The sequence below is a fragment of the Nicotiana tabacum genome, chromosome 8, assembly GCF_000715075.1.
Source record: "Nicotiana tabacum cultivar K326 chromosome 8, ASM71507v2, whole genome shotgun sequence".
NCBI classification, from domain to species: Eukaryota; Viridiplantae; Streptophyta; class Magnoliopsida; order Solanales; family Solanaceae; genus Nicotiana; species Nicotiana tabacum.
The window spans coordinates 206,138,945-206,155,794 of record NC_134087.1 but is presented as its reverse complement, the minus strand read 5'-3'; the positions used below and the strand labels follow the sequence as shown (position 1 = coordinate 206,155,794).

Sequence of the window (16,850 nt, the reverse complement as noted above, 5' to 3'; positions counted from 1 at the left end):
GATTTAGGCATCCAAACCTGAAATTTCTTTATAAAGTCATGTCCTTTTCTAAGAGTATTTGATATCTCCTCATTCATCTCACTAGCCAATAGTCCTTGAATAGTAAAGACAGTATCCCATAGTTGACTACCAAAACTCTGCAATCCAATGATAAATACTCGCCAATTTCAGTAATAATTGGTTGCATCACTTCAAAATAGGAAAAGGGGGATAGAGTTTTTATTTCACGAACACACGTAAAGTGTAAAAGAAATCCTATTCTTAACTCACTGTGGTTAGTGAAATAATATAATTCAGATCTACCAACCTGCATTTTCAGTCCATCTTCAGCTACCCATAAATAATCTGGGATCCTAACAAGATGTTTTTTAAAATAATTGCCGTTGGGATCCTCAACCCAACAAGCAAGCATGCATAATACCTACACCATACAAGTGTTACATCAGTGTCTAACAATTGAAGTCATTAACAAAATGTAGGTAATTTTGTAATCTGTTCAAAATGAATTAGTTTCCATAACTTTTCCACACATCCGATGGAGATCCCTAAAAGTCATACCTTTGCACATAAATGGCGTACTTTTTTCCAGTTAATCTTACGGTATGGTTGATCATATAACTCTTCCCTCAATTGCAAAACGAGAGGTGTGATTGGACCAACAAATCTCTTCCCATGGAGATAAGACATTGGCATGTAGACCATTCGAGTGTAACACCACATTTTTGCTGTATTTAAATTAAGAATCAAGATACTTGGTATATTGATAGATCGACACTTGTAAAAAATGGCACCAACCAGAAAACATTGCACAGCAAATCCTGTAAATTAATATCTACAATAAAATGAACTGAAAATTTTAAGATGTGTACTAATGCATGAGCAATAAAGAAAAACTTGACCAACCTGGATGCATGGGAAGAAAAGATGGAAGAATCCAAAACTCAGGCGGCATTGGATTAGTTCCTAACCACTCAAAAACTCCAAGAATCTGAATGAAAGAAGAAAAATTTATCAGCAACATGAAAGCATTAACATGATACTACAAGGTTTACTTGTCAATGGAGAATGTTATAATTTACTAAGTTTTATACACTAATCATAAAAAGGAAATTTTACATAATCAAGTCACCTAAGTAATAACTACAAGTAACTATCCACAATAAGTGCAGAGGCGTATGTAGCATATAAACAATAAATGTATAAACAGAGGCGTATGTAGCATATAACCACTCAGTTTAAATAAGTGGGATTAGTAACGTAGAAAATAAGATTGTGTAAAATTTCTGTACATTGTCCTTGTATATAACTTATATCCTACTATAATTTACAATCGTCTAACAGTTACTCCATTAGGGTATTTAATCATACCGAGAGCCAGGTTTTACCCCAGGAAGGAATTGCAGTGACACTACCATGATCAAGAATCCATTTCCTTGCTCTGGCACAGGCATTGTTTTCACCATCATCCGGTCCTTCTCCGAGGATCCTCATGCATATGTAATTCAGTGTTGTACAGAACATGGTACTATGACCTTCTATGTGCAAACCCCATCCACCATCTTCATTCTGAAATCAGTAATTCAAAAATGAGTTTACCTTCTATGCGATGACATTGTATACTATCTAATGTATTATCAGTGTATATAAGTTATTTATTTGAACATGACCAGTGTGATCAGTTATAGGAATTTTATTACTGTTACCCTGTAAAGAATAGCAGAAGAAGAGTATTATTCGGAGACCTTCTGCTAGCCCAAGATCGTTAACCAAGATTGGAGGATTCAACTAAAGAAGAGGAAACTTGAAAAAAGAAGAGAAATTTTAGATAGGAGAACTTATTTAGGAAAGAAGGCTTTCTTGATTTTGGCTTACTTATAAATGAACAAAATACCCCCTATTTATACTAGCCTATGGATGATTCTAGATATGATTCTAGATAATGTACAAAGAAAATTCTAGCAACCTTATCTTCTAACAACACTCTAGAATATCTAGATATGTCTTATCTTCCTACAACATTCTAGAATATCTAGATATGTCCACTAGATAAATATCAAGTATACTAAACTAGGACATTCTAGAGAATTCTATATTATTCCAAAAAATTAACTTTATTTTTTTCACACTCCCCCTTAAAGTGATTTTTTGGAAACTACTCCAAGCTTGTCACGGAAGAACTCGAACGAAGCTTTAGTAAGTGACTTGGTGAAGATATCAGCAATATTCTCCTGACTTCTCACTTCCAGAGTATTGATAGTTCCATCAAGAACCTTTTCCCAAACAAAGTGATGTTCCACCTCAATGTTTTTAGTTCTTGCATGGAATACTAGATTGTTTGCAAGCTTGATGGCACTTGGATTATCTCCATAGATCAAAGTTGGCTTTGATATAGGTAGATGCAAGTCTTCAGCAAGTCTTTGTAGCCATACACATTCTTGAGTAGTGAGAGCAGCTGCTTTATACTCTGCCTCCGTGGTTGACAAAGAAACTGAGTCTTGCTTTTTGCTACACCAAGAAACACTTGTTCTACCACAGAGGAAAATATAGCCCGATGTTGATCTTCGGTCATCCAAATCACCACCAAAATCAGCATCCGTATAACCAGCCAACACCAAATTATTCTTCTTTTGGAAGAACAAGCTCATGTCTGATGTTGAGTTGATATACTTTAGAATCCTCTTTGCAGCTTCTAAGTGAGGCTTTCTTGGCCTTTGCATAAATCTGCTGACATATCCCACCGAGAACACAATGTCCGGCCTTGTAATAGTCAAATACAGGAGACTTCCAACAAGAGCTCGAAAAGGCTTGGAATCTGCAAGAAGTGAGCCTTCGTCCAGCCTTAACCTTGTGCTTATCTCAAGAGGAGTAGAACATGTTTTGCTTTGCTTCAATCCCAACCTGTCAACAAGTTTCTTGGCATATCCTTCTTGAGTGACAAAGATCCCTTTGTTCATGTTTGTCACCTCTAAGCCAAGAAAATGGTGTAGTTCTCCCAACTTCTTGATGTCAAATCTTATGGAAAGCTCATCTTGAAGCCTAGCAACTTCATCTTCATTGTTTCCTGTTATTATCATATCATCCACGTACAAAAGAACAACCATATGCAAGTCTCCTTGTTTTTTAACAAATAAGCTAGGATCTGATTGTGATGCATTATAGCCACAGAAATGTAGATACTGAACAATTTTTCCATACCATGCTCGTGGAGCTTGCTTGAGGCCATAAAGGGCGTTCTTAGTTTGCAGACATGATTAGGATGTAAGTTAGAGACATACCCAGGTGGTTGCTCCATATAAATATCTTTGTCAAGCTCTCCATATAAGAAAGCATTCTTCACGTCAAGTTGCCATAACTTCCAATTATGCGAGGCTGCCAAGGCTAGCACAACTCGGACAGAGATCATCTTAGCCACCGGACTGAAGATTTCTTCATAATCTTCACCATACTTTTGAGAAAATCCCCGAGCAACTAGTCTTGCTTTATATCTATCTATGTTGCCATCGGCTCTTCTTTTGATTTTGTAAACCCATTTACAAGAAATGGGTTGTACATCCTTCGGCTTTGGTACAAGGCTCCAAGTTTGATTTTTTATCAGAGCCTCCATTTCATCATCCATAGCAAGCTCCCATTCTTTGACTCCTTTAGCTTCTTCGAATGAGGAAGGTTCTTCATCATCAATTGGTCCTGCAAAGAAACAGGAATACGTACTAACAAAATTTTCATCTCTAAAGCGGGCTGGCTTGATAATAGTTCTTTTTGGCCTTCCCGAACCACTTGAATCATCTTCTTGTTGAGTTTCATGTTGTTGAGGTACAGGACTCCCCCTTTCTCTTAACTCCTCGGCAGTTGTATTATCTAGAGAAGCACTTGCAATGGACAAGCTTGAATCTCCATTATTTAAAGTTTTTGAACTCGCTCCATTCAATGCAGCTCCATAATACAAAGACACTTCGTCGAATATGACATCCCTTGAGACAACAAAGAGATGAGTTTTAGGATCCATGCACTTCCATCCCTTTTTCCTTTCATCATATCCGACAAAGATGCATTTCCTTGCCTTGGCATCTAACTTGCTCCTTTGAGAATCCGGTATGTGAACATAACAAATAGAGCCAAAAACCCTGAGGTGTTTCACACTAGGCTTTTCTCCAAACATTAATTCATAGGGAGACTTCATATTATTTGGAGAAAGCGGCATTCTGTTAATCACGTACGCTGCACATTTCATACCTTCAGCCCACAAGGCTCTAGGTAGATTCTTGGCATGAAGCCAACTCTTACATGTCTCAGTTAAGTGTCGGATCTTCCTTTCCACCACTCCATTTTGTTGTGGCGTATCAGCGCATGTCAGCTCTATTTTAATGCCATGCTGACGACAAAAGGAAAGAAACTCATCTGATGTAAACTCACCGCCATTATCAGTTCGTAGCCGCCTTATTCTGGAATCGAGTTCACCTTCAACAGTTTCTTTGAACTCCACAAACTTACTGAAAACTTCTGACTTGTGCTTCACAAAATAAATCCAAGTAAATCTAGTAAAATCATCAATGAAAATTAGCATATAGGAGTAGCCTGAAAATGAAGGAGTTCTCGTTGGCCCCATTAAGTCACTGTGAATAAGTTCTAGTGGGGCATTGTACCTTGACAAGGATCTGTCAAATGGAAGACGATGTGCCTTTCCATATTGACATCCTTCACAAACCTCTCCTCCATCAAAATTTCTTAAGTTAGGCAAACCTTTTACTAGATTCAACTTTACCATGGCTTTTAATTTATCCATGCTTAGATGTCCAAGTCTAGCATGCCAAATATGTGTATTATCATTGCTACTCATCTTCTCAATATATGAATTAGAGGCAGATAAGACATATAAATCGTTAACTCTCTTACCTGAGTGAACGATATCTGCCTTGAGTACCTTGATATTTCGGAGGAACTTCACATCACGTGGGCCAAATAGCAAATAGTTTCCGGCATCTACAACATTTGCAACTGAAAATAGATTTTTCTTCATACCTGGAACGTGAAAGACACTGTTGAGGGTGATAGTGTTTTTTTGCTTCTCGTTGATCACAACAGTGCCTTCCTTCTCCACATTATGGATTGTATTATCTGCTGTAACAATGACCTCATGTCCGTTGTATTTGCGAAAGGTGGAGAATTTGGATTGATCTCCAGTGAGATGGTGCCCGCATCCTGAATCCACGATCCAGTCTCTTTCAAAATTTATGGAAGCCATGGCATTTATTGCTCGAGTCTCCGCTGTGAAGCACTTTCCCCAGTCTTCTTCTTTTTCTTCTTCTTCAGCAACTTCCTCGATTTGAGCTATATTGCTCTCTTTGGCTCGACAATATCTTTTTATGTGCCCGACTTTGCCACAACGGTAACATTTTAAAGGCTTTTTACCGTTGCTGGAAGACTCCCCCTTCTTTCCTAGCGAGCTCGAACTACTTGAGGATTGAAAGTGCATGCTATCTCTTGATTTCCCTTTAAAGTTCCTCTTATCGGCGACAAGAGCATTTCCTTCCCCTTCTTTGATGGATACACCAGCCATCTGTTTGGCTAATATCTCTTGTGACGATAGCAAATTCTCAAATTCTTTCAAAGATGGTTGTTGAACCCATCCTTGAATCGATGTAACAAAGGGAATATATTCTGGCTTTAAGCCACGAATAATAATTCTTCTTATTCGTGCTTCAGAGATAGCCTCGTCCGGATTCAATAGAGAAATTTCAGAACATAGATTTTTAACCTTCAAAAAATACTCAGCGATCGAGAGATTACCTTGAGTGGTGTTAGCTAACTCATTCTCCAAAATCTGTAGCCGAGCTTCATCCTTCTTGTTGAATAGCCGATCGAAGGTCCTCCATATTTCGTGAGCTGATTTACACCTTATAATATGATCAAATAAATTATGAGAGATGGACCTCTTTAGGATAAACTTCGCCTTAGCATTAATCTGCTTCCACTTCTTACGTGCATTGCTATTTTCCGATGCGTCAGTAGGAGGACTTGTGTTACTCCCATTGACAACTTCCCACAAATCCTCACCAACAAGGTATGACTCCATACAAGTCTTCCATACCTTGTAGTTGGACTGGCTCAATAACTCAATCCCCAATCCATTAGCACGACCACCCAAATCCATTTAGAGAAACCAGTTGAATCAACCACTAACCCGACCTTGAAATCCAGGAGCCGGCTTATGGCTCTGATACCATGTAAAGAATAGCAGAAGAAGAGTATTATTCGGAGACCTTCTGCTAGCCCAAGATCGTTAACCAAGATTGGAGGATTCAACTAAAGAAGAGGAAGCTTGAAAAAAGAAGAGATATTTTAGATAGGAGAACTTATTTAGGAAAGAAGGCTTTCTTGATTTTGGCTTACTTATAAATGAACAAAATACCCCCTATTTATACTAGCCTATGGATGATTCTAGATATGATTCTAGATAATGTACAAAGAAAATTCTAGCAACCTTATCTTCTAACAACACTCTAAAATATCTAGATATGTCTTATCTTCCTACAACATTCTAGAACATCTAGATATGTCCACTAGATAAATATCAAGTATACTAAACTAGGACATTCTAGAGAATTCTATATTATTCCAAAAATTAACTTTATTTTTTTCACAATACTCATTGAGACATCAAGTTAAATACCTGGTGACAGTATATACACTGAAGAATCTCCTTACTGTTTTCTTCAATTTTTTGAAAGAAAAGAAAAGTAAAATTACAAATAAAAAAACTTACAAGAGGTAGAAGAAAAAACAAAGGACTGGCATTTTCAGCAGGCCAATGACCATCACTAGCCTGTAATGCTGAAAAGAAATTAACAGCTCTACGCAATGCAGTTGTGGCAACTTCATTTGTAATGTCTTCTCCTTCTTCTCCTTTTACTGCTGGAATTTTCTGTTTGAAATTCTTCCCTTGGAGAAACTGCACACATATTGTGAATGGTTCACCAAAAAATTTACATATCTTTAATTTAGACACATAAAATGAAATTGAGGAATTAACTTGTAACGACCCGACCGGTCGTTTTGAGCTCTAGCGTGTTGTTCACCAACTTGAGGCCATGAGCAGCTTCACTTCGGGTATTATGACTTGTACGCATGGTCGGAATCAAATTTCAGAAAGTTCGGAGTTGTTTTGGAAAGAAAAGCCTCATTCCGAAAGCTTTAAGTTGAAAGAATTGACTAAGGTTTGATTTTTGAGTAAACAACCTCGAAATCGGGATTTGAAGGTTCCAACAGGTTCGTATGATGATTTTGGATTTGGGCGTATATCCGGATCGGATTTCGGAAGACCCGGGAGCGTTTCGGCACCTATTATGGAAGTTAGCATTTTTGAAAGAATTTCATAAGTTTGGGTTGAAGTGCATTTCAGTGTTATCGATGTCCGTTTGGGATTCCGAGTGTGTGAATAGCTCCGTATGGTGATTCTAGTGTTGAGAGCGCGATCAGAAGTGAATTCGGAGGTCCGTGGGTAATGTTGGAGTCATTTGGCTAAAGTCAGAATTTGAAGGTTTTTGAGAAGTTTGATCGGGAGTGGATTGATATCGGGGTTGGATTCCGATTCTGAAAGTTGGAGTGGGTCCATAATGTCAAATATGACTTGTGTGCAAAATTTGGGGTCAATCGGATGTGATTTCGTAGGTTTCGGCATCGAATCTTAAAGTTTGAAATTCTAAAGTTCATTAAGCTTAAATTGGAGTGCGATTCATGATTTCGAGGGACGGGTTGGTGTGATTGGACGGGGTCCTGGGGGTAACGGATCGAAAAAGGGAGTTGAGGAAGAGCTGAAACAGCTGACCACATGGTGTAACCGCACCTACGTGAGTAGGGCCACAGGTGCGAGCCCACAGGTGCGGGAGATGGCTCCCAGAAGCGGAATGGAGCCAGGCCGGTGGGGATCGCAGAAGCTAAATAACGTGCGCACCTGCGATGGCACAGGTACGATGCTAGTAGCCGCAGAAGCGACAAAGACCACAGGTGCAGAAGGAGAGGCCGCAGAAGCGGGAGCACATGTGTGACTGCCCGACCGCAGGTGCGAGTGGTCGGGCTGCAGAGGTGGACCTACCTTGTGGGTTAAGGGGTCACGGGACCCCGCTAGCCTCGGCAAAAATCCTGTATATATATGTTATATATATCTATACATACATATGTGGGACCCCTAAAATATTTTGTTTGTGCCCCCCAAATACAAAATGTTGTACGGGAGAAGTGGTGTTGCGCGCTAAAGTTACCTGCTTCTATTTTATACTTAGAAAATTACTTTATTTTTTTACTTTTATATTTTTTTGGAATTTAATTATAGTTTAGCACTAACACATAATAGTCTACTTAATTAATTTTTCTTTTTCAAATTCCTCCCTTAAAATTAAAAGCCTCAAATTGATTATTAACATGCCCTTAATATTGATTTCTTTAGTAAGTTTTTGATAATTTAAAGTTTGAACGCCCTTTTGATCACTAACCCCTTCTTTAATTAAATGTGTGAGACATGCTTAATCAAATACCTTCCCTTTTTAAAGTACCCATTTTGCGAAGAAATCTCTCTCTGTTAGGTGCTTTCTTTTTCTTTAGAACTTTATTTTGTTTATCTTTGGATGATAAGTCATCATAATCATTAAGTTTTAAAATAGTTTCACGTCGAATTTTATCGTTAGTAATTTAGCATATAGTGGTGCCCCGTTGTACTCAAATCCTAGGCCCGTCTCTGTCGGGCTAGGCAGTGTGTTTGTTTAAAATGGGAGTTTGGCTCATTTTAACCCCATTTCCTCCAAGGGAGCCGATCTTTGGGCGATTTTGGAGTTCCATCTCCATCATCCATGTCAAGGTAAGTGGTTCTACTAGTTTTGGGTTAAATACTTAGATTATATGGATTTGAGCATGAAAATTAGTAGAAATTTGGGGTTTTGGTGGAAAGACCTAGAATTTGTTTTTTTGGATTTTTACCACGAATTTGAGTATGGAATTGAGAGTAAATTATATATTTGAGCTCGTAAGGTTATGGGTAAATTTTTTCTTCGAAAAATTTCGGAATCCGAGCAAGTGAGCCCGGGGGAAATTTTGTCAACTTTTCAAGCAAAGTTGGGAATATATATAAATTGAATTGTTATGAGCATTAGGATACATTTTCATTGGTTTGCCCGTTATTTGGCTAGTTTTGGAGTGTTGGGGCATCGGTTTGAGTCGTCAGAAGGGCTTTGAGGCCGGTTTTGGAACTTTGGAGCGAGGTAAGTCTCCTTTCTAACCTTGTAAGAGGGAATTGTCCCCATATGTGAAATAATTGGTTATGTGTTTCTATTTGTGAGGGGCTACTTACGCTCGAGGTGACGAGAGCCTATGCATAGATACTATTATGTTTAAGTTCGGGTAGCCTAGGACCCAAAAGCATGCTATACCTGAAATATTTGTAATCTTATTGAATATTTAAATTGCTTAAATCATATCGGATTAGTAAATGAATTTTCTAAAAGGTTTAACCTCATTTTCTTAACAGTTAAAAGAGAAATTTTCATTTTCTTGGATATTGTTCCCTGATGACTTCTTGATTGACTGTCTATGTGTGTTTAATTTTGGAACGGGCTGAACGCCTCGGCATATTAAATAAATGCATCTATGGTTTGCGCCTTTCGACCCTCTAGCAGTGCACAGTTTAAATATTTGTTGGATCGGGTCATACGACCTCGGCATGATTTGCGCATGCTTGTAATGCTTGCTTGAGATTTATAATTTAATATTGTCTCCCTGGTCTGAGATAAATTAATAAACAATGGATTATTAAATTGGAAACTTCTAAATATAAAAAAGGATTATTTACTTGTTTCTCGATTTACTTGATTTTACTGCAGTTTCTAATAAATTCATGATTATTCACCTTATTGATATATTATTATTGGACCACTAGTAAGTGTCAAAGTCGACCGCTCGTCTCTACTTCTCGAGGTTAAACGGGATACTTACAAGGTACACATTGTTTTCGTACTCATACTACACTTGCTGTGCATTTTGCTGCACAAGTTTATGTGTGGCTAGTGGCCTAGTTGGGCGTAGCGGCATGGTTGATGCGGGGACTTATGTGAGCTGCATCTTGCGAGACGATCCGCAGCGAGCAGAGTCTCCTTCAGAGTATTGTACTGTATTTTCATTTCTGTCCAAATTTGAATTCCGGATAGTTATTGTATTTTATTTCATTCCCTAGTAAATGCTCATGCACTTGTGACACCAGGTTCTGGGATGACTATGGGGTATTTTGTATTAACTTCTTAACATTTATATTTAACTTGAAATAATTATCTTTTACTAGCAAAAATTGAAAGAAAATCATAGTTTTCAAAATTATTAAAACGAGAATTAAATTAAGTATTTATGGTTTGGCTTACCTGATAGTGGTGTCCGGCGCCATCACGACCCTTAGTGGATTTTGGATCGTAACATAACTCTTTAATTCTAATATTTCATAAAATACTATCAATATTAACCAAATTCTATCAATATTACAATTAATTATTTGTTGCCAAAAAAGGCAAAGTTTTGCTTTTTTTTAGTGGATATTGTTGAAATAGATAGAATACATCTTAAAAAATTTGAATCTTAATATTGGGATGATTTAGTGGAGTTTTGTGGTAGTTTGAATTGAAAATTCGAAGTAGAAGATGAACATTAAAAAAAAAGAAGATAAATCACATTGTGTCATTTGTGTATTACATATGTATCACATGTATATCCATGTATACCTATATGTGAGATACATGCATGCTACATGTGTCATAGAAGAATTGTTTAAACTCGACTGTAACTATGAATTTTTATACAAAAACCAGTGAAAAACACCTCCAATCTTGCTCAGAATTTGTATATTGCCTCATGTATATATTTTAACGAATTTCAATCATACCTATTTAAAAAAAATCTTTTTTGCCTAAATATTGTATATCATCGGTAATGAATTTTGACTCCAAACTAATCTAAGTCACTTTCACACTTCCTCAATTTTTGTATCTTGCCTCATATATATATATTTTCAACGAATCACCGCAATACCCATTGGAAAACTCTTTTTGTCTATGTTTTGAATATTGTATATTATTGATAATGTATTAGGCTTTTTTGGTAGTATGACTAAATTGGTTAGTTGTTGGCAAATAGTATTTTTTTGTTACCGTTCTGAAAGAATTGATATAAATATCTGGTACGGATAAGTTTATAAGGTATTATCAGGTTTTTTATGTGCCAGAAATTATTTACATTCGGTAACTAAAACGTGTATAAAATTTGTATAATTTTATATATATATATATATATATATATATATATATATATATATATATATATATATATATATATATATATAAAAAAAATATATTTTCCGGCTATTATTTTAAAAACGACTATAATAATATCATTCTACATGTACCTGCATTCGCCAAAGAAGATCACCACTAGGCTTGATTTTATAGCGATTGTTCCAAAATTATTGACGGGCCTCTTCGATCTCGGCCCGTTCTTCTGGGCTTCCAGCATTTGGGTCAAAGGCCCATAATTGATGTCCAACGTAGTTGTTTGTGGTAAAAATTGCATGGGGCGTCCTATTTGGTCGCCACCATTTAATCTATACCCATTTTTTTAAAACTTTTAACTTGTACCCACTTCTTAAATAACTTCAGCCCTTTTCTCCTCCTCCTTCGTTTTCTTCTTCTTCTTCTGAAATAAATAGCTGAAATATGCAAACAAGCAATTGACTGAGTTGTCAAGCAAGAGGACGACCATCCCGTATGCCATATTTGATTTTCCTTTACCTTTTTAAATATTAATTCTTCTACTGTCTTCCTATAAATCTGAAGCTTTTCTGTGACGTTATCTTCTCTATTGAACTGGATGAAACAGTAATCCATTAGTAATGACTAATACATGAATCGGTATGCGAGGATTATTTAATATTTTGTTTGATATATTACAGATTGTATATATTGTAAATTAGTATACAATACATAATTTTAAAATTGAAACAAAATATTACAACACAAAAACTTCAGCTGCTGAAGTTTTCCAGTTACAACATAAAAACTTACAACATGTAATGACCCGAATTTTCGTTCTAAAAATTAGCATTTCCGTTCAGCGGCTTAAGACCTTGAGAAACTTCGTAATATGCATCATGACCCGCATATATGGTCGAGTTTGGTTTTCGTAAGATTCAGAGTTAAATTTAAAAATAAAATAAAAAAATCTTATTTTTGAAGCTCAAATGGAAAGAGTTGATCGGAGAGTTGACTTTTGAGCAAACGACCCCAAATTGGAATTCTAATGATGTCAATAGCTTCGTATGGTGATTTCGGACTTAGACGTGTGTCCGAAATTAGATTTGGAAGTCCATAGGACAATTCGGCGCGTTTTGGCGAAGTAAGAAAGTTGACGTATTCTAATTATATTTTTATATGTGAAAGAGGTCTATTACTATGATGGATAATAATTGGATATGATAGCAAGTGTACGAGATGTACTACAAGGTATATGGGGTCTAAGGAAAGTCCTAAATCTAAGCCAAGTTGGGAAAATTTCATAATAGACTAAAGTTGCAAATGAGTACGCATAAGACCTCACTTTGGACGGGCATATATACATATATATAAGGGGTTGTGTGATGAACAACCTATAAAATTAAAGCTCTACGAGTCTAGTTTCCAAAACATCAAACCGTATGTCATTTGGAGGTGCATACAGAAAGTTATGACCATTTTACCGGACATGTGTCATATGCGCGCCCAGGTGCGCGATCGTGCATATTCGAAAGTTTCTGCCTGTGAGCGCGGCCTGAGCGCAACCGCGCTCGTAAAAAATCGCTATAATACCCCTGGACAGTGTATAAACCAAAGGGGTCCAAAATGTCTTCCATTTTTGGTCATTCAAGCTCGGATTTGGGCGATTTCAAAGGGGGGTTTTCACGATTTCGACTTGGGTAAGTGTTCTATATCCGGAAGTGATTACATTTCATGAATCTATATCAATATTCATCGTTTATTTCGGATTTGGATGAAAGAAATTGTGGTTTTTGTAAAACTTTTCAAAAATAAAAATTTAGGATTTGAAGGTCCATTTGACATCGGAATTCAATAATTTTTGTATGGTTGAACTCTTATCGGAATGGGTTGTCGGATTTTACGAGTTTCGTCAGATTCCGATACGTGGTCCCCATGGGCAATTTTTGAGCTAAATTTTGGATTTTAATCCGAAAAATTTGTAAATTCGTATAGAATTAGTTCCTACGATTCGTGTTGAGTATTTTGAATTGTTTATGACTAGATTTGAGGATTTCGGGCACGAATTCGCGAGGCAAAGGCTTATTGGAAATTTTGATTTGGTTGCAAAGCGAGGTAAGTGTTTGGTCTAACCTTAGCTTGAGGGATTAAGAGTTGTGTCCTATTTTCTATGTGTTAATTGTTGAGTACGACGTATAGGCATGGTGACGAGTATCTATATGTTGGTGTCAAGCATGCCTGTGAGTCTTATACTATGATTAATGTGATTCCGTTTGGTATAGTTATGCTCTATATGATAATTTCTATTGAGGAATATAACTTGTGGAAGTATTATGGTTAATTGTTGAACATGGTAGAGTGTTGGCTCAAGTTGAGAATTGAATTGTTGAACATTGGCTCAAATTAAGAATTGAATTGTTAACATGGTAGAGCATTTGCTCAAGTTAAGAATAGAATTGTTGAACATTATAGAGCATTGGCTCAAGTTGTGAATCGAGTTGTGAAGTAAATGTGAAAAATAGAAGAGGTTGATGATATTATCTCCCTTGTCGGGACGTTATTATTCATGATATTGTTTCCCTTGCCGGGGTTTTATTGTGATATTTTTTATTTTCCCTTGCCCAAATTGCTTTGTGATTGTTGCTTGGGTGAGGAATAGTGATAAAGCACGAAGGGTGATGCCGTGCACATTTATATTATTCATATGGTGAGGAAAGAGTGATAAAACACGAAGAGTGATGTCGTGCACATTTATATTATTCATAAGGTGAGGAAAGAGTGATAAAGCACTACGGGTGATGCTGTGCCACACGATGTACAATTCAATGCCAATTACATTGATTTTACAGTGAGGATGAGAGTAAAAGCACGAAGGGTGATGCCGTGTAGTTTATATCAATTCTTATGGTGAGGACGAGAGTAAAAGTACGAAGGGTGATGCCGTTCACTTGTCCTTGATTTTTCCTGATTCTAATTGAGTTATGTTGTCCTTTACGTTTATTTACTGATTCTCTGTTGTTACTTGATTTTATTTCGATGTTATAGATCCCCTTACCCTATTTGCCTTGTGTTTGTTGCTTGGGTGAGGAAGAGTGTAAAGCACGAAGGGTTATGTCGTGTATTGTTTTGGTGAGAGTATTAAAGAATGAAGGGTGATGCCGTTATTATTTTTGTGAGAGAGTGTTAAAACACGAAGGGTGATGCCGTGCACTTTCTGTTTGTTGTGTTTACTTGTTATTAACAATTCAAGTGTATTAACTGTTTAGATCCCTTTACTGTTGTGATCCTTTGTGTTGGAATCCATAGTGTTTACAATACTTCACCTTTTTTTTTATATGTTCAATACTTCAAATTTCAACAATTGTTACATTTTTTTAACTCAATTGATTTCTCAACTAAAGTTTCCTTAAACCGTTTGAGGTCGTACTTTACTTAAAAAGGAATTTCTACTATGTTTTGATTTATGGATTTCTCGTATTAAAGGTAATGACTCATTCGATATTGTAATTTAATTGAAAAGGGTATTCTCTTTATCAAATGATTTCAAAAGAAAACTTCATCTTTTCTTGTTGATTTCCTAATTGGGTTGGAAGTTGTACTCTACTTTATGTTAAGTGAATGAGGCTGCTTAAACATTCTTGAATTATATTGGGTTATGGAACCTATGAACTGAGTAACATGAGAATATTGTTGTGCAATGTGAGATAGAAATATGTGGGCACAAGGTGTCAGAGAAAATATTATAGTTTTATTTAATGGCACGTGAGTTGTCCGTGCGGTTGTGATATATATAAATATGGGCACGAGGTACCCTTAAAATATGAAAGTGGGCTGAGACCTATATTATTTATGATTATGAAATGAGGCGTCACAAGGTGACCTTTACTCGAAAGAATTATATTCGAAAGATGCTTATTTGAAAGGCTTGATTAATTGATTGCACTTGTATTTATTATTTGTTGAGAAATATTTATGTTGTTCTTGTTGCCTGCTATTTATATCACTGGTTGATCATTGTTGCCACCATTGTTATCTGCTTCTTATTATTTTTGTACGTTATATTGCACAGGTTTATTTGGTAGTCTGGTCCTAGCCTCGTCACTACTTCGCCGAGGCTAGGCTAGGCACTTACCAGCACATGGGGTCGGTTGTGCTGATACTACACTCTGCACTGTATTGTGTACAGAACCAGATATTTGATCGATAGTAGCTGTTTGTTGCGGTGGAGACTCAAGGTAAACCTGTTGCAGTGTTCGCAGTCCTCGGAGTCAACTTCAGTTGAGCTTATTTCCATATGTTCCCTTGTTTCGGAACAGTGATGTATTTATGTTGTATGACTACTCCTAGAAAGGCTTATGACTTGTACTACCGGTTTTGAAAATTATTTTTTGTTCAGAGTAATTTAATTTAAAGTTAGTAAATTCCCATATTATTACAGTAAATGTTAGGCTTACCTAGTTTAGAGACTAGGTGTCATCATGACTTCTTTGGAGGGATTTTTGGATCGTGACACAACACAAAAACTTCAGCTCTAGAGCTGAAGTTTCCCCGTTACAATACAAAAACTTCCGCTCTAGAGCAAGCAAGAGGACGCCCATCCCGTATGCCATATTTGATTTTCCTTTGCCTTTTTAAATATTAATTTTTCTCTTGTCTTCCTATAAATCTGAAGCTTTTCTGCTTCGACGTTATCTTCTTTATTGAATTGAATGAAACAGTAATCCATTAGTAATAACTAATACATGAATCGGTATGCGAGGATTATTTCCAGTTACAACACAAAATCTTCAGCTCTAGAGCTGAAGTTTCCAGTTACAACACAAAGAGCTGAAGTTTCCAGTTACAACACAACTTCAGCTCTAGAGCTGAAGTTTCCCAGTTACAACACAAAAACTTCAGCTCTAGAGCTGAACTTCAGGCCCAGCTACTAGAATGCTGAAGTTTTGCGTGATTGTCTTTGCTACTTCAGCCCCGTGTGCTGAAGTTATGCGAAAAAATTGATACGCTTGCAATTTTTTTTGCAAAGCGGACTCAAGTTAAAATATGACACAAAAAGTGGGTATAGATGCAAATGCCCCTTGTTTGTGCTGTACAAATATGGCCCATCTTGCCCTTGTGCAATCTTCAATTTCCACATTCTTCATTTCTTCTTCTAACCTTCTACCTTACTGAGAAAAAATATATAATTAAGAATATGTCAAGACATCATCTTACACCATTAAAACTTACAGTCTAGTAGTATTAGTAAGAATCTCACACATCATGTAAGTGATAGTTCGAATTAAGAATATGTCAAGACAATATCTTACACCACCAAAATTTATAATCTTGTAGTATAGGTGAGAATCTCGCACGATATTGGTGTGAGTTAAACTCTCATGCCACTGTAGACGGCAAAGAATGATCAGTTAAACACGAAAAACATATGTATATGTAGATTGAATATTAGTTTTCATACATATGTATTAAATTTTGATCACGTTTAATGAAATTTTTGGCTTCGCTAGTACTGTTATTGTCCCGTTTCCCCTTCCTTTTCCACGATCTCTTATGTAATGGAAAAAAATAAAAAAATTT

The 16,850-nt window shown here is 36.5% G+C and overlaps 1 pseudogene; it reads right to left on the bottom strand.

Moving 5' to 3' along the window:
- Positions 1–16,410, bottom strand: part of LOC107804055 (beta-amyrin synthase-like) — a 57,527-nt pseudogene extending 41,117 nt beyond the window's left edge.
- Between the last annotated feature and the right edge of the window lie 440 nt (positions 16,411–16,850).